The sequence below is a fragment of the Drosophila serrata genome, unplaced genomic scaffold (assembly GCF_035046125.1).
Source record: "Drosophila serrata isolate PLE 108 unplaced genomic scaffold, ASM3504612v1 contig_382, whole genome shotgun sequence".
Classification (NCBI taxonomy): domain Eukaryota; kingdom Metazoa; phylum Arthropoda; class Insecta; order Diptera; family Drosophilidae; genus Drosophila; species Drosophila serrata.
Genome location: NW_028257280.1, coordinates 2,442,316 through 2,466,782, shown reverse-complemented (window position 1 = coordinate 2,466,782; position 24,467 = coordinate 2,442,316). Strand labels below are relative to the sequence as shown.

Below are 24,467 nucleotides of genomic sequence, written 5' to 3'. Positions count from 1 at the left end.
ATATCTCCAAATTATGCCTCCATAATATAATTATCTTTAATTTAATCAAATTATTCCCGTTTTAATATCGATTTCCAGGAGCTGATGATCGAGAAGTACCATTTTATTACTGCTGAATGAGGGTAAAAATGGTCGTGTCGACATCGATATGAACGGCAGACGGTTGGCGACAGCCGGCTTGTCCGGACATCGCCCATCGTCCCTTTTCGTCCTGGCATCCTTCGGACATTCGCATACGCAAAACGGCCGAAGAGGAGACGAGAGGTCAATACGTTGCCTTAATTGCTTACAAGTTGTTTGCCTCGCTGTTTGTTGTCCGAGTATGTTTATCGTTTAAAGTCAAGTGAATCGACGACCTCTTCTCCCTCTGACTGGCCCCAGTCTGTCGGCATTGATTTTTATGGAGCCTGGGATATGGCCGAGATAGAAGCCCGAGCCGACCACTTTATGACTTTTTTAATTACTTATTTTGCTTAAAATTGTCTAGTGTAGGAAAATAAACAAATGGCCGTGTGCGAGTGAGTGTGCTTCATACACTTGCAGAAAATATGGCTCCGTTTATAGGCAAATAAAATAATGGAAATGGCGATACGAGAGAGCTCCGTGCCGTGCCGCCCCAAAGGTCCTTTGTTTGTCTTTTATTAGGACAGTAAAATCTTCCTTGTTGCTGCTTCTGCTGCTTTGCTTTTGCTTTTGCTCGTACTGCCGCTACTGCTATATCTCTATAGCTATCGTCCTCGTCATCGTCCCGGCTGCTGGCCACTTGACCAGGCCCAGGACAATGAGGACAATAACGATGTCGCTATCCCGACCTTTTGTCCGCTGTTGTTGGCCTGGGCAAATTTTTATATAGTTTACCATATTGTTGGGCTACTTTTTGTTGCCTCGCCTGCAAATATTTTGAGAGAGGAATGAGGCCAAAAGGCAAAGTCCTGGCCACAGCATAATTTCGAGTGCAAGGAGCCGTCGCACAAAAACCATGAAAAGCAGCAAGTCCTGCCATCTGCCGCTGTGACTCAATTCAAGTGGCCCAATGTCTAAATGAGACACATGTATATATGCAATTCGGGGCGTGGCCACACTTTGATTGTCTTCATTTAGTTAGGTTTTATGCTGATTTACTTAGGCCACAGACAGCAGACATTTACGACCTTTTAACGCCGCCACGATAAAATCTGAACGCCGCTGGCCCCCTCGCACTCATCCATAAACCTCCGACCCTGGCCATAAACCGGGCTCAGACAATGGCTGTCCAAGGTCTTGGCAGCGATTTACCAATGATTCCCACCCATCCCCGTCGAATCTGAATCCCATCAAAAACTGCACATTCTCGATGGCTCACATTTTTGGTGATTTAAATTAATTTCAAATATCATTTCTCACTTTGCGGAGAACTACCCTGACCTGCGGTCCGATGAATATTTAAAGCGCTGCACGTTCCACTGGCACATAGAAAATATATAGACCCTTTCAACTGGTTGCCCTGGCAGCGCATTAAATACAATTTGCAGTCGCCTGCAGAAGGAGGAGGATACCTAGCACAAGGCTCTGAAGGAGGCAAGGACCAGACAATGTGGAATTTATTTTGACAATTCCATTAAGTGCCTGAAGAGTAACAAGCCAGTGTGATCTAGTGTTTTAAACCTAAACTGCCTGGGAATCAAACAAAATTAAAAGTACTCAAAAAAATATGCATTAAAATTTGAAATTGGTTTATAAATGTAATATTACTTTAAAAGCATATTAAGCTAGTGATTTTCTTTATCTGCTCATGAACACTTTCCTTATTTGGCTTTTATCTCGGCAATCATGTGGCTGTTATCCCTTTGCCGCAAGTTTGATGGCTTTATTTGTGTGCTTCCAATCCACTGACCCACCTAACGCGCCTTTAAAGTAATTAAATTTCCGTGGTATTACGCATACGCCACATGTTACAGCCGGGTAACATTGCGGCCTGGCTTGGCTCTTCCTGTTCCTGACTGTGTGTGAGTGAGTGTGAGTGAGTGTGAGTGAGTGTGTGTGCGTTTGATTGTGCGGCTTGTATTCAGGCCATGTTGGCGCCTCCTGGGTTGCAAGGGCAGCAGTCTCGGGTCTCGGGTCTCGTCTCGTCTCGGTCTCCATTTCCGTCTCCCCACTGCCAGGAGCAGTACCAGCACCAGCGCCAGCTTCAGCTTCAGCGCCATCGCCATCATCTCATCTCATCTCATTTCATCTGGTTTGGTTCGGTCTCTTCGGTCTGGTCTCGTATCAACAATGTTGCTAAGCTGCCGGCATCAGCTACTCCCTCAGCTCGCTGTTGCCAACCGCAGCGGTTTCAGCGTGGAAATAGCAGAAATTTTGATTTTACGACCTTGTTGCCGTCATTAACGTTATTTTATGATGACGCTGATACGACCGCGAAATATTGTGTGCCGGGACCAGAGTCGGCAGCCGATGCTGAGCCTGAAGGACCTGCAGCAGCAAATGGGAAAAGTCTCAGTCAGGATGTGTCGGGGACACGGACCAAGTTATTATGTCCTGACGTCTAAGTAAAAAACCAATAAATGTTAATGAAAATACAAGAGACAAAGTTTAGTTCGGAGATGAAATCGGGGATCGCTCGTCCTGCATGAGGCATTGAACATAAGCTGATAATATTATTGTGCTATTAATGGGCTCAGGTTTTATGGCAGTTTTAATCGCTTTTGTTACAGTTGCCAAAGTCGCAACAATAACTTGACAATAGACCACAATAAAAAGTATGTGGCCTGCGTGTGTGTTGGCCCCGCCCCGTCCCTCCGTCTTTTGTTACTACTTTCTCTCTCTCTTTTCTCACTTAGTGCAACTTTTTGCCGTTGTTGCCGTGGCTTCGAGGGAAAACTAATTGCAAAACCAAACGCACAACCAAGTAGCTGCCGATGCTCCGGCAAGGTGTGCACCCTGAAAAGCAATTTAGCAAATTCCTTGGTGTTTGCCAAATGAAAAAGCCAACTACCATCGGTTCTCTGGCTTTTCTTTCAACTCTGCTCCTTCCTCCCACCAAAATCCACCTCTTCGCAGAATCAATTTTAATGATACCGAACGGAAGCCGGGTAGGAAGCTATGCGAGTGGCGGCAAGAAAATGCCAAATGACACCTCCATAAAATGGCGATCCCCTAACTCTCCCTCGGATGTCGTCGATTGTAACATACGGAGTCTGCCGCAACTTTGGGAAATGACTGCCTTGAGATGGTACAAAGGTATTGCAGAATCGAAGGTGTTTTAAACATTGTTTCAGTTGAAGAAAAGTAAGAAGAAATTTTGAAAAGGCTTGTCTTCTAATTAAGTAATATTTAAAATAAAAAATATATTTTCATGTAGTTCAAGAAGTTCCCTAAGGGTTCGCAACCCTCTACTATCTAATTACTTCTAAGAAAAATATTAGTAGCAACTGCCAAAGCTCGTGAAGATTTCATATCATATGTCATGCGACTAAGTGCAGAGTCCTTATTTTTTCTTTTCCATTTCTTTTCTTTTTTTTAAATATTTCCTTTGAGTGCGGCAAGTCCCTCAACTAAGTTGTTATACACTTGCGTGCACCTGTCTCTCCAGCCATTTCCAGGTGCAGGCAGATGGCATTTCTTTGGCTCCTTTGGCCCCGGTGAGCGCTGGCTTGTCGCAATTAACGTTCGCGGAAATTCCTGGCAGCGGGATCAGCGGCCTGGAAGGCTGGGGCCGACGCATTGGGGCGTGAACAGCACGGAAGTCGTTCGGCCCACACGGCGGATACGTGCTTTAAGGTCTGACCTTCTTTGTGCTCGCTTATGTCGGTCTGTGGGTGCGCTTGTGTGTGTGTCTGTGTGTGTAATGGATGATGTGTGTGTGTATTTGTATCTCAGAGTGTCTGCTGCAAATTGTTGCATGACATTGTTGTAGGACACCACCCCGTTTGACGGGGCATTTAGTGCGCGTTCCTTTCTTGGCGGTGACAACTTGCGGCCTACTTGCCATTGGCGTGCCATATGCCAGCGAAACAATTGCTGCCATTACAGTTTGTAATTCGGTAATCAGCCATACGAATCTGCATAATGGCAATCGGAGCCCAGTTCCCCTCCCCACAGATCCACGCTCTCGCCAAGTTAGGTAAACATGGCAAGAAAAGTTGCCAACTTTTAATTGAAGTGAAAACGACGATAACGACAGCATTGTTGGGACTGGAATTGGGGAATCCGAACGGGAATGGGAATGGGAATGGAAATGGGTACGACCATGGCTATGGGATGGCTCTGTGGCTCGGTGGCTTTGTTGCCAGCCCGCTGGGATGCGAATGTGAAGCTCCTGGCTACATGTATGCTGTATGCTGTGAGCTGTGCTGTGTGCTGTGTGTGTGCTCTGTGCCGAGTTCTGTGTGCGGCATTGCAAAAACAGTTGCGGAATTGCTTTTTAAACCCACAGAGCGGCGCATAAAAAATCAGCACAGCCGCTCTCCAGGGGCGGGCCCTGCAAAGGGGGCTGATCCGGAAAGGGAGTTAAGCCTTTAAAACGTGAAACTTTTGAGCCGCTTCAAGTTTTAGCCAAGCGTATTTGCCTTTGTGGCCGCACAGTTCCCAGTTCTCAGTTCCCAGCTGACGTGCAGAGTTCCCCCGTATATGTATATACTATAGCCATAGCTACATATAGTATTGGCAAAGGGCTAGGGGCTGCACAATGTTAAAGTTTGCATTGCATGCCTGCGGGGGGTGGTTGGGTCAACCTGTTGCCAGGTCAGGACCTTTGGGCATGGGGAAGCTGCTGTAAACATTAGACAGGCGCTATCAATGCGGGCGAACTAACGGGATTACGGGCTAGCGGGCAGCGTAACCAGGCGGCCTTGAAAGCGTCTGGAAGGGAGGGAGGTAGGGGTCACGCAGGAGTGGGCGTGTTCGTGGTCGTGGCAGCAGCATTGTTTGCATTGTCGCACGCAAATATGTTTGGCAGCTCCAGCTGGGGCCAAGGCACGCGCCAGAGTGCGACATTCGTGACGTCGCATTCAAGACCCGGGAACTTGCCACCCCCCGGCCAGTCCTCATTCTCGGTTGAGCCACATCCTCCTGCGCTCCTGCGCTAGCCGGGCGGGCTTTGATTTATTGATTTTGGCCACGGCACACAGCATACCAAATGAGACAATATTTACTAGCCTCAATGCTGGCCCACATGTGGCATGCACTAGGAAAAAACGCTTTGAAATGGGTCTCTTTTAGGTAGAGTTAATAAAATGTAGATTGTTTTTCTAGGAAATTAAATATAAGTAAACTTTTAAGCTAAAAAATATCTACAATTTTTTTTTATGTGGAAAAGGTATTATTCTTTCTCCCTCTTTTGTGAACAAATTTGACCAAAAATAGATAAGTACATAGTTTTCCGAGTGTATGCCACCAGCAGGAGTATGATACCAGGCATGCTTGGTATCAGTGTCAGACTTCCATTAGCCAAACTCCAGCGACTGGGCTCCTCTTCCCCCTGCTCCTACTCGCAGATCCACCTTATTTCACCGCCCCGTCTGTGTATCCGCCAGCTGTTTAATAAGCCCGCCCGTATTTTAAATATGGAGCAGATGCACACTTTGCTGGAACCGAACCGAACCTCCATTCCGGGGCCAAAATGACGCAAGTTCAATTAAATCAAAGCCTCAGCATATTTCTTACCCGCTAGACAGTTCCGGCGCCAGACGCCGTCTGCTGGCGGCGATGTCTGAAAGTAGAAAATGGGAAGACGAATTAAATTACATTTAAAGCGCAGCCTGCAAAAACCCCAAAGAAAAATGGAAGGGAAAATAAATTGGCCAGCAAGCGGAGGAAAAAAATGAAAATCATGGAATTGATGTGGGGAAGCCAAGAAAGAACTGCATGGATACACTGGAGCAAAAAAGGAGCTGTAACAACAGTACAAACCCAAGAGAGCAACAAGTAAAGACGAGGCCTGTCACCTTGTAATATTTTTTATTAAATTATTTGTCCGCTTCAGGTTATAAATCCAAGAGCTCTCGCCGTAATCCCGACTCTCAATTGCTGAAATGCTTATCTGCTTAAGTGGCAAACGAATATGCCATTCATTCGCTCGTATCGTGATTACAGAGCGAGTGCGCAGAAAAAGAAGTCGACAAAGTGTAAGAAATGGTGCCAGCAATGAAACGGAATAAAACCGGCAGCCAGAGAAAAAAAATTGAGGAAAAATCGGATGGGATAAGAGGCGGAAAAAGCTCCTGCATATAAGGAGAAAGGAGAACAAAAAAAAAAAATGTAGCCAGGCCATGTGGGAGGCGAATCAAAGGCGCAGAGATAAGTAAAGAGAACAAAATTAAATTGGACATTTATCAAGAGATGCTTATTGATGCCCAAAGTGCCAGGCAGCCAGCCAGTCAGACAGCCAGGACAAACACAAACACAAATACACACAAGGACTCAGCCGCCGAGTCAAGTGGGCCTTCCATGTTGCCGACAAATACGCTCAATTATTGTTTTGAGTGAAAAAGTTTTATTGGCCAACATTTTCGGGGGAGGGGGGTTGGAGTAAAAGGTCGGGGGCTGGGAGTCGTGTAATTTAAATGTAGCCCGTGGCGAATGCGGAAACAAACGCCCGAGAGACACGCGGGCATAAATTAAAGTCAGCCAGGCCTCCGACTCTGAATACCCTTAGGCCGGAGCCGGACAGAGTCCTCCTCGGAGTCCGGTGAGTGGTGCTCTCATCCCCTTGGCCCAGGGATCAGCCACTAATTACGGCTATTAGTGGGGCAACAACGGGAGCGCCAGAAACAATTACGGCCCATTTAATCACCTGCTGAAAATGTAATTATGTTGCATACTTCCGAGGGCAGCAGGCGCTGGGCTTCACACGCTCCCCAAAAACAACAGAATAAAACAAATCGAAAGCGCCTCAAGACGACTCGAGCCGACTGCCAACGCGATTTAGAATTTATTGCATGAAATTAACTTTTGCAAAATAATTCACATAACTTCGGGGCGTGCCGAAGGGCCGTCCGAAGTGGCTTAATAAAATAATTTATGACCCGACCGAAGGGCCATTTCACTTGGCCTTGACCCGCGCCCGCCTGCTGCCCAGCCAAGCGGATGGAACAAAGCAAATTAATTACGAGTCAAAGCGAAAACCTTTGACTCAACTTTCCCAACGCACCTTTGCCCACAGACAGTCCTGTGTGTGTGTCTGAGTGTGTGTTGTGGCCAATGCCAATGCCAATGCCTTTATCAATATCCTTTTGAGCTGGACCAAAGAACAGCAAACAAAGTCTAATCAAATGCGACAGCACAGGGCGGCTGTGTGTGTCCGCTGATGCGTGGCTAATATGCCAAAAGGGGCAGCACCACGCCCCTTCTCTCCCCAATCCCAAGCATCTTCCTTTGACCGTAACGGCCTGTCCTTGGGGCTGATCCGGCTTTTTCACTCCTCCCCATTATTCCTGGGGAAAAGTTGAGCCCGGGCCACTTTTTGCTCACTGATGCGTTGAGTGGACTGAATCAACAGCTGCCAAACGTTCGGAACGCAAATTTATAATGTCTTAGTGCCATTCCCACGCTTTTTATCAACACATTTCACATGTCATTAGCCAGGAGATAACATCGTTCCAGAGGCGTGGTTTTACACTACATACAAGTATAGATATATCCATGGACAGTCGAATTTGAACACTCTTCTTTGTCTGACAATTGACAGCTGGTTTTGCTTGTTTTGTTTGTTTGCTTCCCTGAGGTTCTAATAAAAAGCTTTTAAATTAAGAACAACCGGCAGCCAAGCGGTGAGATGCATTTGAGATATTAACAAAGGCCACAGGTGACAGCGACAGGTAAGGAGTCGCGGATCCTGGGTGGTGGGTCCTTTTTTTCCGAGCCACACTTCAGCTGACACTGCAACATGTGCCACACACGCCGCAGACAATTCCGCTAAAAGCTTCACACCCGCGGACAGTTGCGGGTGCCAACTCCGAGTCAAATTAAATGCTCCTTCAGCTCCAGTCCTGTTTCGTCCTGTTCCTGCTGCAGATGCAACTGCAGCTGCAGCTGCAGCAGCACACTCGAAAATCGCTCGAGGCGACAGGAGTTTTATCTTTGCCATGCCAGCCGCAGCAATGCGGCTAAGCATCATAACTCATACCGGGCATCCGTGCTCGTCACTCAAGGAGCGTGAAAAACCTGCCAAGACGCCGAGGAGTCATAGCCGGAGTCCGGAGCCCTTGCATTATGCGATTCTCCCTAAGGCACCAAAGCAAAACACTAAGAAAAAATAGAGAGGGATTCTAAGGATTTCATACTGATTTTCACGGAATCATGGAAGTACATTTTAATAAAAAGTTTTGAGATCAATGAATGTCTATTTAGATATTTTATGAATCAAAATATATCTTAACAGGAAATTTCAAATTAACAATAATGGATAAATATGAAGGGTATAAATCTAGCTCAAGATTTCCATCTTTATTCTGAGTGTAAGAGTAGCAGCTGGCGTTGAATGCACTTAACATGTTGTACCACAAAATCGTCAGCCATATGCCGTGCATATTAATTTGATGGCCCTCATATTTATGCCAAAGCAAAGTCAAACCGTTTGCTGCTGCTGCAGTTGTTGCGACATTTTTTGACAAGTTGCAGTCAGATTCAGATTCAGATTTGGAGTCAGAGGCAGAGTCAGAGGCAGAGTGGCAAGAGCAGCCGCAGTCGCCCATTTGCAATGCAAGGAGCAGGAGCAGCTGCTGACACTGTTTTGCATATGGACGGAGGACCAGTGCCGAGCAGCTTCGCAAAAAAATAAAAAGCTGCGAAGCTGGCAATAGACAAACAGGACCCCGGGAACTAAGGACAACTGTGTGACTCTACAACTAGTGCTCCTGCTGCTCTCCACTCCTGCTCCTGTTCCCACTTCTTGTTACACCAAACTGGCCGCGTCGCGATTTTTTCTCTATTTTTCTTGTGGGTGCATTCCACTTTAATTATTTCAGCAATGTTGCTGCTGCCGCCGCTCGTAACGACATGAAATTTACATACGCAATTTCATTGTTGCCGCAGGATCTGCGGTCCTGCGATGCCCCGCTTTGCCCCGGGTCGTTGTCAATCCCACAGCATAACGCATTTTATATTCAAATTTTTTTGTCGCTGCAGTCTGGCCAGGAGCAGGGACACTGCAAATTCTATTCCTTCTGCCCGCGCAATATATATATGTATTTTTTTCGCCTTGTTGTGGCTTCAGGATTGTTAGTGCTGTGCCCCCGGGCTGCTTATGTGTCCGTAATAATCAGTTGCAGTAGCAGGGAGACTGCAGACTGCAGACTGCTGAATTTACTGTCGATTTCACAGGAATTTACCCAGCCTGTTCAACCCAGTCCGATCCCCGGCCAAGTAATGGTTATAACAAGCTTTTATGCGCGGCATAACCCCCAGAATGGTTTACTCAAGAACCACCAGATTTCGCTTAGCATGTGAGATGAGGAATTGCTCGTGGAAGGAGCAGGAACAGGAGCAGGAGCAGGAGCAGGAGCAGGCATTATAGCCCAGGACCTAGTTCACTTGCGGCACTGCCAACTGCACTGTGTTCCGGCAGTGGAGTGCTCTCAGCATCCTTGGCAAGTCCCCGGCCCATCGTGTACTTTATTATGCATGTTATGCACAAGTTCGTTTCCATTTCCGCGCCATGTCATTGCACGCTTAAGCAGCAAATTGTCTGATGGCATTTGTCCTTTGGCTGCTCCAGAGTAGGGTCCTATCCTGTCCTTCCATCGATGGGATGTTTGGCCAACTGTCAACAGCTTTTAGGCCTGCTCTCGTCCCCAGTTTCTTGGGATGTTAAATGTAGCGCAATAATGAGCCGAAATATTTGCATTTCTTTGGTTCCAGAACCAAATGCAATAAACTCTCGAAATAAAAGCAAATAAAAAGTAATCAGAATTTCAGATTTGAGCAGTAATAAAGCGGAGAGGAAGGCTCACAGCGGTGTCCTGCTAAAAGGAATTAAAAAGTGTGCTAAATAATTCATTTTTGAATTAAAATATAAATCACTTTCACACCATTTTGTCGGCGGACATCGGCGTAGACCCGCTTTTTACTACATGCCATGGTATGGCATGGTCCTTTCCTTTTTTCCAGGACACTTGTTTATTTTATTACTTTTTTCGCCGAGCTGAGTCAAGGGACAGAAGAGGAGGGGACGGAACAGGACGCCATGCAAATGAGCGTGCGACCCGGGCATAACGAAAATCTTTTTAATATAAAAGTGAATTACTTTTAGCAGCGATTTCCGAGTGTGTCCAAAGGAGCGGAGGACAACACCCGAGCCATTAAAATTGACGAACTGTAAAGGCAGTCCGGACTCAGGAGCACGAGGCAGCGGAAGGGAGGAGCCGAGGGGCGTCACGCCCATCTAGGACCACGCCTTGGGTTATTAGGCAGCTTATTATCGGGCGCATCAGCATGGCCAGGGCATCATTATCGAGTGCTTTGCGGCTTTCCTTGGTCCTTGGTCCTTGCTCCTTTGGTCCTTTCAGTCCGAAGACCCCCTGCGTCCGGCTGGCGAAAGTAATTTCAGTATCCTACGCATTTTTTAATAGGATTGTGTTTGGGGAATTACCTGAGAGGGGCGGAGATACCTCTGCTCTGACCGCCGGCAGCGGAAGCGAGTGGATGGTGGAACGGAAATGAAAACGGCAATGGGCACTTTTAATTTCTCAAAATGGCAACTTACTGACATCCGTTGCGCATTCGATTCATTGATTTAATGCAAAGGAACAGCAACAGCAACGGGGCAGGCTCTCGATTTCCCTCCTCTGCCAGCTTAAGACTTATTGAGACTTGTTGCAAGAGTTCATATCGTGCGAAATAATTCAGAAAAAGGTATGGACGGCAGGAGCAGGACTCTAGCTACCTGCAGATGGTCACAACTACTTTTTCTGCATGCTCTCTCGCCCACTGTCGGTTTGTGTCATTTGTGTTTGTGAAATATGCATTCTATTTTTTACGCTGCATTTTTTCGCTTATCTACCAGTTGGCAGCCCCATCGCACACGCCAAACATAAGGGAGTGTCGAGGGCTCACAGAGTGCAAATATCACGTATACGCAATGTTGTGGCTTGTTGGTTTTCTTTTCACTGCAAATTAGCTGGCGGAGAGGGTGGCGCAGCTTCTTCTGCCATCAAGTGTGCGATAATTTACTCATTTCATGTGCTATTAGTTGTCAGTAATGGGGTTGCGGTGGGTTCGACTGGGACAAGGACCAGAACCAGGACCTGGGGATGCTGTAAACTTTGTATGTGTCGCTGTGAATGCTGTTGTCAGTTGCCTGTTACCAGTTACCAGTTACTACAGGACCAGTTGGAAACTTTGTCCAAACTCTGACCAGGACTCGCTCACACTGGCCTGCTTCGTCCTTCAGTTTTATGCTTTATGTTTATATTTGCCCGGCCCTCTTGTGCCATATTTATCATGGCTCACTTTTGTGCCGGCTGCGCCTTGTTTCGTGCGGTTTCATTCTGCTTCGCTAGTTGAGTTGAATACACCGAAAGAAATATTATTTCCTTGTTAATTTAAAATATATAGGAGACATATAGGAGCTCAGACAATATTCCTAGAAGGATTTCTAGTTTATTTTTGATTATTTGCATTACTTTTAGAAAGAAAGTGTTTTCAACCTACTTTCTCTTCTATTTCTGCAGGAAAGAGTATAGACGAGTTTGAGTGAGTTTTCTTGCCCACGTCCACGTCCACGTCCTGGTCCTCTTCCTGCTCCTCGGCCGTTGCAAATTCACGCTATCTAATAGCTGCTCGGCTCGCCAACAAACGAGAGCGAGACAATGGCTCCGGCACTTGCTGCTGCACTTGAGCACAGGAAGAGTCCTGTGGCCTGTGGATGCCTGTAGTTGTAGCTGCCGTTGCTGCGATGCTGTGATGCTGCGATGCTGCGCTTTTGGTGCTTCCAGAGAGGAACCCCGGCTGTGACCTAAATTTTTACCAAATTGGATAAATTTTTCGCATTTTCGCTTTGCTATTTTTTGCCCCATTTTTTTTTTGTTCTCTCCAGCCATCGCTGCGACGCCGACGAAGGCGACTCCTCGCTTGGCTTCGCCATCCATTGTTGTTGCAATTTCTCGCCACATTTGATTTATCTCGCCTTATATACCACCAAGTCGAGGCACATATATGTACATACAATCTTCCCCACCATATCACGTAGTATTCTCTTTCTATTTTTTCTGTGCTCTATGTTGTTTGTTGCTTCCGCTTTGTTGCTGTATCGCTTTTTGTTCGTTGTCCTTGCTGTCGGTTGAGTCACCGCAGCAGTCCCGAAACGACTGCTCTTCTTTGGCCACTTGTATCTCCAGAATTGAATCTCGCCCGGCTCTGCCATCTTTGCAGGCACTAGCAGCTCTGCTGGCTGTGTCGTCTTGCTGGCCGCAGTGCTTTTTATTTCAACTTTCTGGTGGCTTCTGCTCCTGGCTGTTGTCCTTTTTTCGGCCCCGACTACGTGTTAGGCATAGTAGTAGTAGTTGGCCTGCCGCCCTGTCGCCCGAAGCTTTTAATCATGATTTACGAGCCAGAGAGAGACAGACGCCCAGGTCCGGACAAGAGGTAAATATAAATGGAATTTTAAAATGTGATCTGATTTAATTATGCACGGCGACTCGAAAGGCAGGCAGCCGGAGAGGGAGGAAGGATGCCGTGTATGTGTTCAGGGCAAAAACAGCGACAGAAACGACAATCCTGACGGGCTCCGGTATCAGGATTTGGAATGGGCGGAGCCACAGAGGCATTTGTTAAACAAAGGACATGACAATGAATCCAGATAAATCACCGAAAGTCGGTCTCGTAATACCCTAACACACGCAATTTAAATGGTATTCTTTTTTTAATTTAATCTTGATGTATGAATGTGTAATTGTTGAACTTTGACTGAAACTTGAATAAATAAATACCAGTTCTATGAAATATCTTAGTTTTAATGTGTTTTGAGCTCAAGTTTCAACTTAAAGAATCTAGGAAAACTGATGCCAAGACTCCGCTTAAAAGACGGAAAATTCCGTCACAAAACTATTAAAGCAATCTGTTCCTTTAGAAACTGAATCTGCTCGCATGTACACAGAAAGTATGTACACAACATTCCTGAACCCAGTATCTGCGTCGCCTGGCTCCTTTTTCCTTCCCGGACATTCTCTCGTCATTTTTTTCGTAGTTTATTTTAGTTTTCCTCTGGATTTCCCATCTTTTGGACCCTCGCTCCATTGCACTTTGTTAAATTGCAGCCAATTGACCGTGGCAGACAGTGTTGGGCCAGGCCCAGAATTTATGCTCTCTGTTGTTTATTAGCCATTGCGGTCAGTGTTCCCAGCCAGCTAGCCTTATTGTGAAAATCAAATTCCAAGGAGCGCATGTTAGAGGAGGAAAACTCAGGGTATTGTAAGGGGAAATGCCATGCAAATAGCAGAGGAACAATTTCAAATGAGACATATTCGAAAACCACAGGAAAAGCTCCGCAACCCACACACAGCGGGTAGCAAATACAAATAGCAGGCGATAACGCAAAAACTCGCAGATACAAGGGACTAACTCCTGCCTAGATACAAGCCCATACAGGGGCAGGCGGCAGACTTATAGGCAAATATAGGGACATGTATTTACAGTGCTAACATCAAACGCTTTGCTCTCCCTTTTCCCTCATGCCATGCCGTCAGCCATCAACAACGTTGTTTTTCTTGCCGTTTGCCATCGTTGACGTCGTCGTCGTCATCGTCATCGTTGTCGTTGTCGTCGTTGTCGTCGTCATGGCACAGTCAATATGTTTTCATTCAATTTGGAAAGCATTTTCATAAAATTTCCCACAAGAAAAACATTGCGCACATATAAATATGTGGCTCGTCGGGGAGAATGAACAACTTTGGCATGCCGTGCACAGCTTCGCCCCTGCCACTGGCATTGGCAATAGGAAATTATGCGAAATGTGCTCGATTTGCGTAAACAAACCGGAAATGATGTGCCGCCTGCCGCTGACCATTTTGGAAAATGAACGGAAGACCGGAACAGAGAACAGAGAATAGAATAGAACAGAAAAAAAGGGCAATCGCAGGCACTCAACCCTGGCCGAGAACCCCTCCAAGTCTTCGGGTCGCAACCGCAACTGTATTTATATTTATGCATTTATTTATTTGGCAAAAGGATCAGTCGCGTCTTCTTGTCTGCCCCTGCCACCGCCACTGCCATAGCCATTTCTGGTGTGCCCCATTATGCTAATTGAACAGTAAAAAAATATATAAAGAAGGGAAAACGTCGAGCCACTTTATAGGCTCAGCGCGTGCTCTGCGCCCCAAAATGTTCTAGGAATCGTAAAAATTTCCCGCGCAAGGAAAGTATGTAAATACAGTGTTTGCATGGAGAGGAGGCTGATGGCCAAATATTTTTAATAAAGTTCACGGTCTAAGCAGCTTTGCTGACCGAACGAACGAACGAAGGAGCCGCAATATAATTAGAGCGTGCCACTGCCAGTCTTGTTGTTATTGCAAATTGAATTAGTAACCAAGGCAGAAAGTGGACAGGCAGCAGAAATCCTTTTTGTGTACCATTTTTGCCATCCGCCGGCGCTACCGCTACGTGCCGGGCAAATCAAAGGCAAAGGCAAAAGCAAAGGCACTCGCAGAGGCAGCGCACAGCCAGGAGTCCAGACCGTAACCGCAAATGGAAATGCAAATTTCCCGCGGTTACCGCGACTGCGACTGCGACCGCAACCTTTGCCCCCGACACGACACGACAGGGCCCAAGCCCCGGCTACCCAATGCAGCAATTTAATTTCTTAAGCAATTTTCATAATCTGCAGCAAATTGTTTCTGAATGCTGCCAGCCAGCCAGCCACCCAGCCAGCGAGCCTGTTAGCCATCTAGCTAGCCAGGCTCTCGTTAAATTTTATGCAGTTGGCGGCTGCATTTGCGCCACAATCTGCCATTGAGGGTGGAGCTGCACGGAGAGAAAGATTGTTATGATATGGACGATACATTAAAACATATGTTATGTTTACTAATAACACCTTTTGACCAGATGGATAATTAACTATCTGTTTATGGGGAAGACAACAAATTTGCCACCCTTGAGCAATAACTACGAACGCACGAATAGGTCGATTATATGCTGTATTTTATTTTCGTTTTCTCTCTGGTCGGAGCTGCAACTCCCGATCGAATGCTTAGTTTTTAACATATATATCAAAACGCTTACAATGTAGCTTAGCATAAAGATAAGGCGACAGAAGAAGAAGAGATAGATAAATAGATAACGAAAGAGAAAAGCTAAGAGCGCAGCAGGTGCAGCCATACACCCATGCGCGCACAATTAGGCGCTAGCGGTCTGCTCCGAACAACTATCTTTAAACTTAATTAGTCTCTAAAAATACTGTTTGTTTATTAAGATTAATCTTCTGAAGCAATTTCAGCTTTTTTAAACAATTTAAATATATTAAACAACAAGAAAAAATCGGAAGTTCGGAAAGCCGAAGCTTGCAGTTTGGGATCATTACATTGGAATTTTAAATCGAGCCTAACTAAGAAAAAATCTCGTTAATTTTTATTCCGAATGCAGATATATGCTAGTTTTTATAAGCGCTATAAATTTGCATACTTAATTAAAAATGTTAAAATTTAAAAAAAAAATTGCCAATATTTAACATTTTTAATGATGTAAAATATTGAAAAAAAATTGAAATTTTTTTAGCGGTCTAAGGTGTATAGTTCGACTCAACTGTTGATGCTGATCAAGAATATATATGATTTATAGGGTCGGAAATGACTCCTTCATTGTATTTTAAGCTTCTGAAATAATGTAAAATTCTTTTTTTAACCGGTATTTATCCGTATTATTATATGAAAATTTTGTGTAAAAATCAAAGTTTAAAAACACATAACTAATCAAAAAATTCACTAATTTTAATTCGGAAAGCTGTCCTGTGTTAGTTTTTGCTAGGTGAATAAATCTGCATACTTAATTTTCAATTTTATAAAATACAATTTTTTGCCAATTTTTGACATCTTAACAATGTAAAAAAATCGTATACAATTTTAGAAGAATTTTGAAAATTTCGAAAATTGACCGGATGTGGCTAGATTGATTGGGTTTTTGATGCTGATCAAGAATATATATGATTTATTGGGTCGAAAATGACTCCTTCATAGCGTTTTACGCTTCTAACTAAAATTAAATTCCTTTCAAATTTCCTTTCTTTTATATGAAAATTGTGTCAGTAAGTCAAAGCTTAAAAAAGACATAACTAATCCAAAAATGCACTTATTTTAATTCCAACAGCTGTTCTGTGCTAGTTTTTGTTAGTTTAACAAATCTGCATACTTCATTTACCATTTAATAAAATAAAAATTTTTGTCAATTTTTGACATCTCAACAATGTAAAAAAAAATCTTGAAAAAACTGTGAAAAAATTCGAAACTTTATTTTTTGACCGGATATGGCTAGATTGATTGGGCTTTTAATGCTGATCAAGAATATATATGATTTATAGGGTCGGAAATGACTCCTAACAAAGTTGCAAGCTTTTAGCTAATATTATAATGTCCTGCAAGGGAATTATAATGTACAAACTTTTTTCCCCAGTGTAGTACCGCCTCGCACAATTTCGTAATGCAGTGGCCAAAGTTTTTGCTATTTTATATTAATTTCGCAGGCTCTGCAAGGCGCCCTGACCTCGTCGCGCCCTTGAGCTACGACTACTACCCGCTGATGTCGACTGTCGGCTACCCGCCTGCTGCATAATTAAAATGGCAGTTCAATCCTAAGCACAGTCAGCAGTGGCAAAAAGCAGCTGGCCTGGCCTCCAAGCCCGTTTTCACACCAGTACCAGCTTTAGACCGGAATTTACAAAAGGCTCAAATTATCCGCTTAACTGTTTGTGGGGATTAAAGCAAAACCTTTTAACCCTTTGCGTTGGTTGGCCTTGCTTTCATGAATATATAATAGGTTTCTTTCAATAAACAGTAATAATACCCTTTCAATTTGCTGATTTATCACATTAATTATTTCGTGTTTTTATGCGAGGGCAATTGAAGGTTCCCAAATATGTTTCCATTAATTCTAATTTGAAAGCAATGATGAGTTAATTGGAATCTATTTCGAATGCTTTAATCAAAATAAATGTAAATGAACTCTCAAGAACTCCTTGTATTAATATTTTAAGTATTTTGTAAACTTTTAAACTCTGGTTTTCCAGTGTGAACAATTCCCTGAAACGACACTTGGCCGCCTGGCCAACAATTGTCTTTTTGCGCACAGGAGAAGCAACTTGGCAGCTTTTTGCTACTTGCGGGCACTTAACAAGTTGCCACCGCCCACCCACCAAAAGTGGCATACGGAGTGCAGCTAATTGCTCCCTCTCCTCGATGCCGCCCCCGAAATTCGCACCCCACCAAAAACCAATTAAGACGATGGGGATAACGCAGGGGGCGAAATCCAATGGTGCGAGCGCGTGATAAATCAAATTTGGTTGCCTTAACAATATTTGCACATACGACAGTGTGTGCCCAACGCAACACAAATCAAATCAAATTAAAACATAAAGTCGGGCAGGCTCAGTGAGGTGAGGCAGGACCAGAATGGGTGGGTGTCCTCTTTTATTATTCCATCCGCATGCAGCCGCCATGTTGAGGCAAGCGACGCGTTTATGACGCTGACAGAATTATGAGGCCTACATGCGTTGATTCCAGATTTCCGATGCCGTGCCACGAGGGTCCTTTAAATATTTTTACGCAGATAAACTAAACTGTAAGCCCGCGCGCCAACCGGCAAATGGATTTTCAGCACGAATCGCAAAACGTGCTTCACATACCCCGGAGCATGGCAGATCAGTTTGGGCTCATCATAAATACATCAGGGAGGAGTCAGGAGTCGGGATTGGGGAGTCAGGAGAGCCTGGCCTGTCTCTGGCACACTTGAGATTGGGTTGTAGGTGGAGTCACAGCTGAAACTGGAGCCTGATGCTGCTGCGTCACCACCTGTCTGTGGCAGCATGTCACGCGACCTGTCGAGCGCGCAAAAGCTGACATTTTTATTAAAATATTACCCAGGACCTTAACCGAAGCGAAAACGAGCCAGGGAATTGTTCACGCTAATTTTGGTTTTTTTTTTTGTTTGTTTGATTCGTTTGGCAATCTTGTTGCCCGTTTGTGGTAGTCTGCCGTATCGTTTCTCCATCCCCCATCATCAGGATGATGATCTCTCTCAGTCTCTCTTTGGTGCACAAAAGACGCTGGATAAGTGCTCCTTTGTGCACATTTTGCACCTGCCTTTTGTTTGTCCCATCAATGGACAATCACCGCCCTCTGGGCTCCAGCCGTCACCTCCCCGCCCACCTCCGACTTTCCCATGTCTCTGGCCATGTCAACTACCCTGGCTCCTTCTCTTGGCCAGACAACAACTGGGTTGAACAATAAAATTTTAATAAGCCTCAGCAGGACTGCCAACGAGTTCCAACTGCGCTGACTTACACGCTGTCCTTTCTCGCTGTCCTTCCTCGATTGGTCTCCTACAGTTTTTCCCCCTTTTTGTATAGTATCCTTGTTCGACCCCCCACTCCCCCCATGTTACATCCTGTCAATCGGTCCAAGTTTACGGAACGCTGTTGTCTGACATTGCTCCTGCTGTCCCACATTGCGTATGAGCAATGCGTCAAATTCGAACCTTGCACATGAGCATGTGTAGGGGTCACTCTTGTTTGACTTTTAATTAGCTGGGAACTTCTCAACTCTCCGAAGCATTCTTGCGTACATGCCCAGGCCATAACTCAGAAAGTGCTTTAAAGTAGGTTCAAAGGAAGGGGATGAGTGTGTTACCTAAGACCACAGTCACAAAGCCCAAATCAGAGGTAGAGTCAAGGGGATTATACAAAAAAATACACTAGCAATTAACTACGGCAACAGAAGCTCTCATCCCCAGATAGTGCATTTAATTTAAGTTTCCACACCTTGCAAAAAAGGTGGCCCGGATTTAAATCTATTATTATTATTCCTCTACGAAAATCCCCTCCGAAAACCCATTTACTGGCTACGCTCCTAATCCGTTCATGGCCTACGCACACACCCATGTGACATATTTGGTTTGCCAGCTTGATGTATAAATAAAAAATCAAGCGTGACGAGCAAATTCATGCAAAGTAAATTTTCATGTTCCCGCCAGCCGGCAAATAAAAAACCTCCCAAGCAGAACTGGAGTGGCACTGGCTCTCTATATCCCTATACCTATCCCTATGCCTAAGCCTAGGCCCAGATATATATGTATGTACATATATTGTGTGTGGCAGTAACACCTAGCCATGTGTGAGGGGGTTTTTGTTGGGTGCTTTCTGCATAAGTACACCATACACCACATCGTACCACACCACTTACGCACACCCACATTTGCGGGATAAATTGATGCTGGTCGGAAATTAAAATTCAATTGAAAGTACTTCTCTCGGCTTAATGCTCTATTTTTGGAAAATATAGTAAATATAGTTAAGGTGAGAGGGATATATTTTGAATAATCAAAATGAAGTGTTAAAATATTTAATACACAAAAAAGAAATGGTCTTTCAAAAACCTCTAGATACATACCTTAATGTCGATTTAAGGTTGAGAAAATCTATTAAGGAAAAATGTTCATTGCACTATTGCCGGCAGTATTTCTTTCTTTCTATTCTCCAATCTGATCTTATTGTAGTTTATTTTTACTAAATATTTCATATATTATGATCACTCTATTTATGTGAAGGGCATTTAGAAATTCGACCATATTACATTTCCCTGCCATCTGATTGCCAATGCAAACAATTCCATATGCTGTCCATGTTCCTATTTGCTTTGCCGATTCCCCATATATATAGATTTCTGCTTGTTTTTTGTTCATTTTTTTTTTTTTCATTTTGCACTCTCAACTCGAAGTGCCGAACCCTGCCCCCGATTTCCGCACACACGCGCCCAGCTGACGCAGCGCAAATCAATCAAATCAAAGTGGAGTTGTTTGATTCATTGTCGGGACTCTCCTGGCGGCGGCGGCGGATGGTTTCCGGTTTTGCGGTGGCGGCAAGAAAATCAGAAGAAAATGCAATACAATGATGAACAAATACGGGCGCAGACAAAGGGCAAACACGCACACTGGCTCACATAATACAAAGTGGCATAAACTAACTAAATAACAGTAACAATAACTTAAGTGTATTTGTGTATTACTGAGGGCATCGCTTGCTCTCTGGCTATCTAGCCAGCTTTTCTTTGCTAGGTTTTCCCAGCTTCACCCTGCCTCTCGGACAAGTCCTTTCTCCTTCCTCCTTAAGGGCGACTGTTGCAAAGTTTTTATTTATACACACGTTCCGTGTGCAACAACGGCAATGGCAATGGCTACGTTTCGTTTCATTCGCTTTATTCGTTTGTTTGTTTGTTTATTTGTCATTTGCTTTGTTCCGTGCCCTGGCAATCTATGCCACAGCGGTCATGCCCCTAAATTGACTGGCCAGGCACAGGACACAGGCACCAATACACGCAGATAAAACAGGGTATAGAAAGGGTAAGAAGACTCTTATTTTAATGAGCAAAAAGTTACAAGGATTTAATATTTTCCTATATGTTTAATTTTAATTATTTGAGTTTATTGAATACCTTTTTATGTGCATTAACATATATTACTAAGCCATTTCTTTATATGTGCAATAAATAAATACTTAAAAGCTTTTAAAAAGAAATGTTAATTTAATTAAAAATACATGCTGCTACTAAAATACTAAAAAGCCACTCAAATTCATAATTAAATATGATGAATTTTTTACCAAAATCAATAATAAAATACAAAAAGTATAACAAACTTCGGCTAGATTAAAAAAATACTTCCTCTGTGTGGAATGATCTTTATTTCATCAAATATATTAATCGCTCTTAATCGACTTTTTTTCTCCCTGTGTCGTGGTTGGGCGGGATAAAAAGGGAGGGGAAAAAAAAGAAATCCCGTACAATTGTTGAAGCGCACGTACCGCACTAGCACAGTCACAGCCTGGTCATGGGGACCACATGTCGTATACGTAACGTGGGGGCATACCTCCTACAGAGGCTCCCCCTTCCAACCGGTTTGCGTTTGCAATCAGCCGCAGTGAGTGGCCGCGCGGCCAGGCGACAAGTGCCCTCACACACACTGGTCACACACACACACACACTAGACACACACAACACACACATGTGGAGTCACACACAAGTTTCGATACTTTTAATTATTGCGTACATGACCGTAACGATGTAGCTGGACTTTAGAGAAGCAGCCCCAGGCAGGAGCACCAGGAGAATGTGACCACCATCAAGGTAGGAAAGCTAGGACTCGTTTAGTGCACGTATTAATCAGAGAGAGAGAGAGAGAGGAATGCGAAGTTTTTCGGTTCCTTCTTCGTCTCACTCCCGATCCTTGTGTGCTTGTCTTGTTCTAGTTCCTGACTTTGTACCTTTCTGGCCCAGCAAACTTTGGCTTCATTAAAAATCAGTGAACGTTTCATATTTTGAAGAACGTGACACTACGTGTACGAAATCACAAGGGGCCGACCGAAAGAGGAGGTCCTTGGGCGTGGCTAAGGGATCATAATGGCAAACCGCAAGCCAGCAGATACAAGAATTCCAGAGCTCTGTTCTGACCTGCTCAGTGACCAAACTGATTGACGCATAAACAGGCAATTAAGTGTAAAAGGCTGTTTCAATTGTTTGACAATCCGCGCTAAATGAATTTCCTCGCACGCATTTCAAATCAAATTTACCAGAATTTAATTTCGGGCTCGCTTTCATGGCCGGGCAAATCCTGTGTGCGTGCGGATACCATACGTGGGTGAGTTCCGGGCATGTGGGGCACGTTTCTAGATTTGTTTACTTTGTAGCCAGAGAAACGGCCAGAACGGGCCAAATGCGAAGCGGGGCATAAATAAATTTCTATAAATTCTTGCACGGCATTTCATTTGCCATCTCAGCTCGCTCTGTCCAAAAATGCCAGCGCAGTCAGTCAGGAGCATTGCCAACGCAGCTCCTTCACAGGCTAGCAGGTTCCAGGATCCAGCAGGATCCAGCAGGAACAGCGGCTTCAGCTCCGGCTCTGGCTTATTTATTTATTCATTCGCTGCGCTCTCCCTTTTGTCTATATATATATACATTTATATATATGCCCATTCCCGTGTGTGTTTGTTTGCCATTTTCTGTATGAAAGGATTTTGCAGAATTTAACAAACAAACAAACACGGGGGAGACACAAGGAATCGGCCCGAAAAGCACCACGACACGCACTGCGACCCGGCCGGAATGCCAGGCGGCAAGGCTGCTCATAAAGTTGACCCGAATTCATGCTAAACTTGCCCTGCCACTCTGGGCAAATAAATAAAGCAACAAGATGTGGATGATTCCCAAAATCGAATGGAATGGCGACTGGTGAATGCCCTTTTATCGCCTGGCCACCGGAAATCTAATTGGAAGTCCTGCCGAAATAATTGGATAACCACAACAAAGAATGAATTCTGCCTACCTACAAACACGTGAAAGAAAATACACTCAAATGGGGGAAAGGATATGTTCTTTACTTTTTTAATGTATCATGTTTTTGGCGCTGTGCATATATCAATCAGAGTGAGTTAGTTTCAAGTCAACCCTTATGGCAAAGTTCCTATGCCCTTGGAACCCCTGGAAAACGCTTCCGTTTTGTGCGAGGGCGCCAAAAGGACTTGGGCCACGGACATTAGAAACATCAACAAATGATGGTAAGGGCCTGAAACGCTTTTTTTCTTGCTTTTTTTGGGTATGCCGGCATGCGATTTGGGACATTCAATACGTTTTATCTGTGCAAGCAACACTCGTGCTCAAAAAATTGCAAAACCAAAATAAATAAGATTCGATTTATGTCGTGAAAAAGGGGAAAATCTGAAAAAGCTGGCTGGGGCGAGGATGAAAACTCTTCAACAGCTTCCGTGTTTATTTATAGACGCTCAAATAGTGCCGGAAGACCCGAAAACCAAGCCCAGGACTTTTTATCACAAACACAGTCACAGTTACAACAGTTTCTATTCGCATTTCAGGCCGCAAAATTTGTATTTGCGCTGCGGATTTGTGTTTTGTGTTCGCCGTGTGGCAGCAAATTTTTAATGAATTTACAGGGACAGGGAACTGAACCGAACTAAAGTGAACCAAACCTAACCAAACCGAACCAAACCAAGCTGAACTGAACCGAACCGCACCGAGCAGAGTGAAAGGGCTTGTGACCGTTTTCGGAGCTCATTTGATATTCAAAACACATTCGGCAAATATTGATACCCCCGTAAATTGTTTAAAATGCGCAATATCCAACGTCAATAGAAGACAAATTGTGAACTAAAAGCGTAAAACGCAAATCACGCAGCTTTTAAAACTTTGTCCCCGGCGCCACGCGGCGTATACTTGATTATTGGCAATCAGCCATAGTTGGGCCAAATCCTTGCCGCCCTCCGCGCTCTGCCAACCGCAACGAGCCCACCAATTGTATAATTAAGGCCTGCGAGCTAATTATAATTGATGCCCAAGCCAATGTCGATTTTTTAGTTTCAACTTTCTGAACACACACACATTACACACAGAGAGAGTCATAGCCACAAAGTGCCACAAGAAATGATTAATTATGCTCTAAAAGTTGCACGTTAAAGGGATGAATTTTGCTTTTTTGACTTTCCGCTTTTAATAGCTTCAGCTTGAGCCACTAATGGTGCTTCTAAAAACGGCTGCGAGCGGATCGGATATCGTTTTTTAACACACCCAAATAGTTTTGGGAGAATCCCCTCAAAGCAAAAGAGGGGGAAAAGTTTTTCGATTATCTAAAAGCTGCTGCCAAAGATACGAGCGCAGAGCCAAGGCAATGTGCCTGGGGATAATTTAGTCATTTTTGTTATTGTTTGGCAGTCGGAAAACATAGAGTTTTAATTGAAAATCTTTGACTGTACAATGTACATGCTATGCGAAGCACCAGCAGCACCAAATGCCACAATCGAGGGCAGAAAGCCGAAAGCCGACTTCCACTGGCAACATTCTACATATTCAGCATACAACTTTGATTGATTTATCTGTCAATATGCAGGGGGCAGGAGGCAGGGACAGGAGGCAGGAGGCAGGAGGCAGAAGGCAGCAGAAAGCCAACAATGCTTCGAATGCACAAAACATACCAGAGAGCTAGAGAGAGTCTGCGAATGGCACAAGAAAGGCTGCACCAATCCATTGCAAAAATTGCAATTGTTAACTCTACTGAATTTACATGAATTGCCTTTCTGTTACTTGTATCTGCCCCCCTTAAGTCCTGCCATCGTCCTGCTCCTTATTGCCTCCTGTCGACCCGTCACTGTCACTTGCTCGCCCTAACCTACATTTTGTGTCCAGTCCCAGTCCTGTTTATGCAATACTTTTTTTGCTACCTCCTCACCATGCAGCAAAAGGATATATGTTATGTATATATATATACATGTGATGGAAGGGCTTTTCGGT

General features: G+C 44.5%; 1 protein-coding gene across 2 annotated transcripts in view; it reads right to left on the bottom strand.

Moving 5' to 3' along the window:
• The window catches only part of beat-VI (Immunoglobulin domain-containing protein beaten path VI), a 62,821-nt gene that overhangs the window by 29,401 nt on the left and 8,953 nt on the right, over nt 1–24,467 (bottom strand). For both annotated transcript variants that reach the window (XM_086840317.1, XM_086840318.1), the window contains exon 2: nt 5,644–5,689. The gene's annotated coding sequence lies outside the window, so the exon portion shown is untranslated. The remainder of the gene's footprint in view (nt 1–5,643; nt 5,690–24,467) is intronic.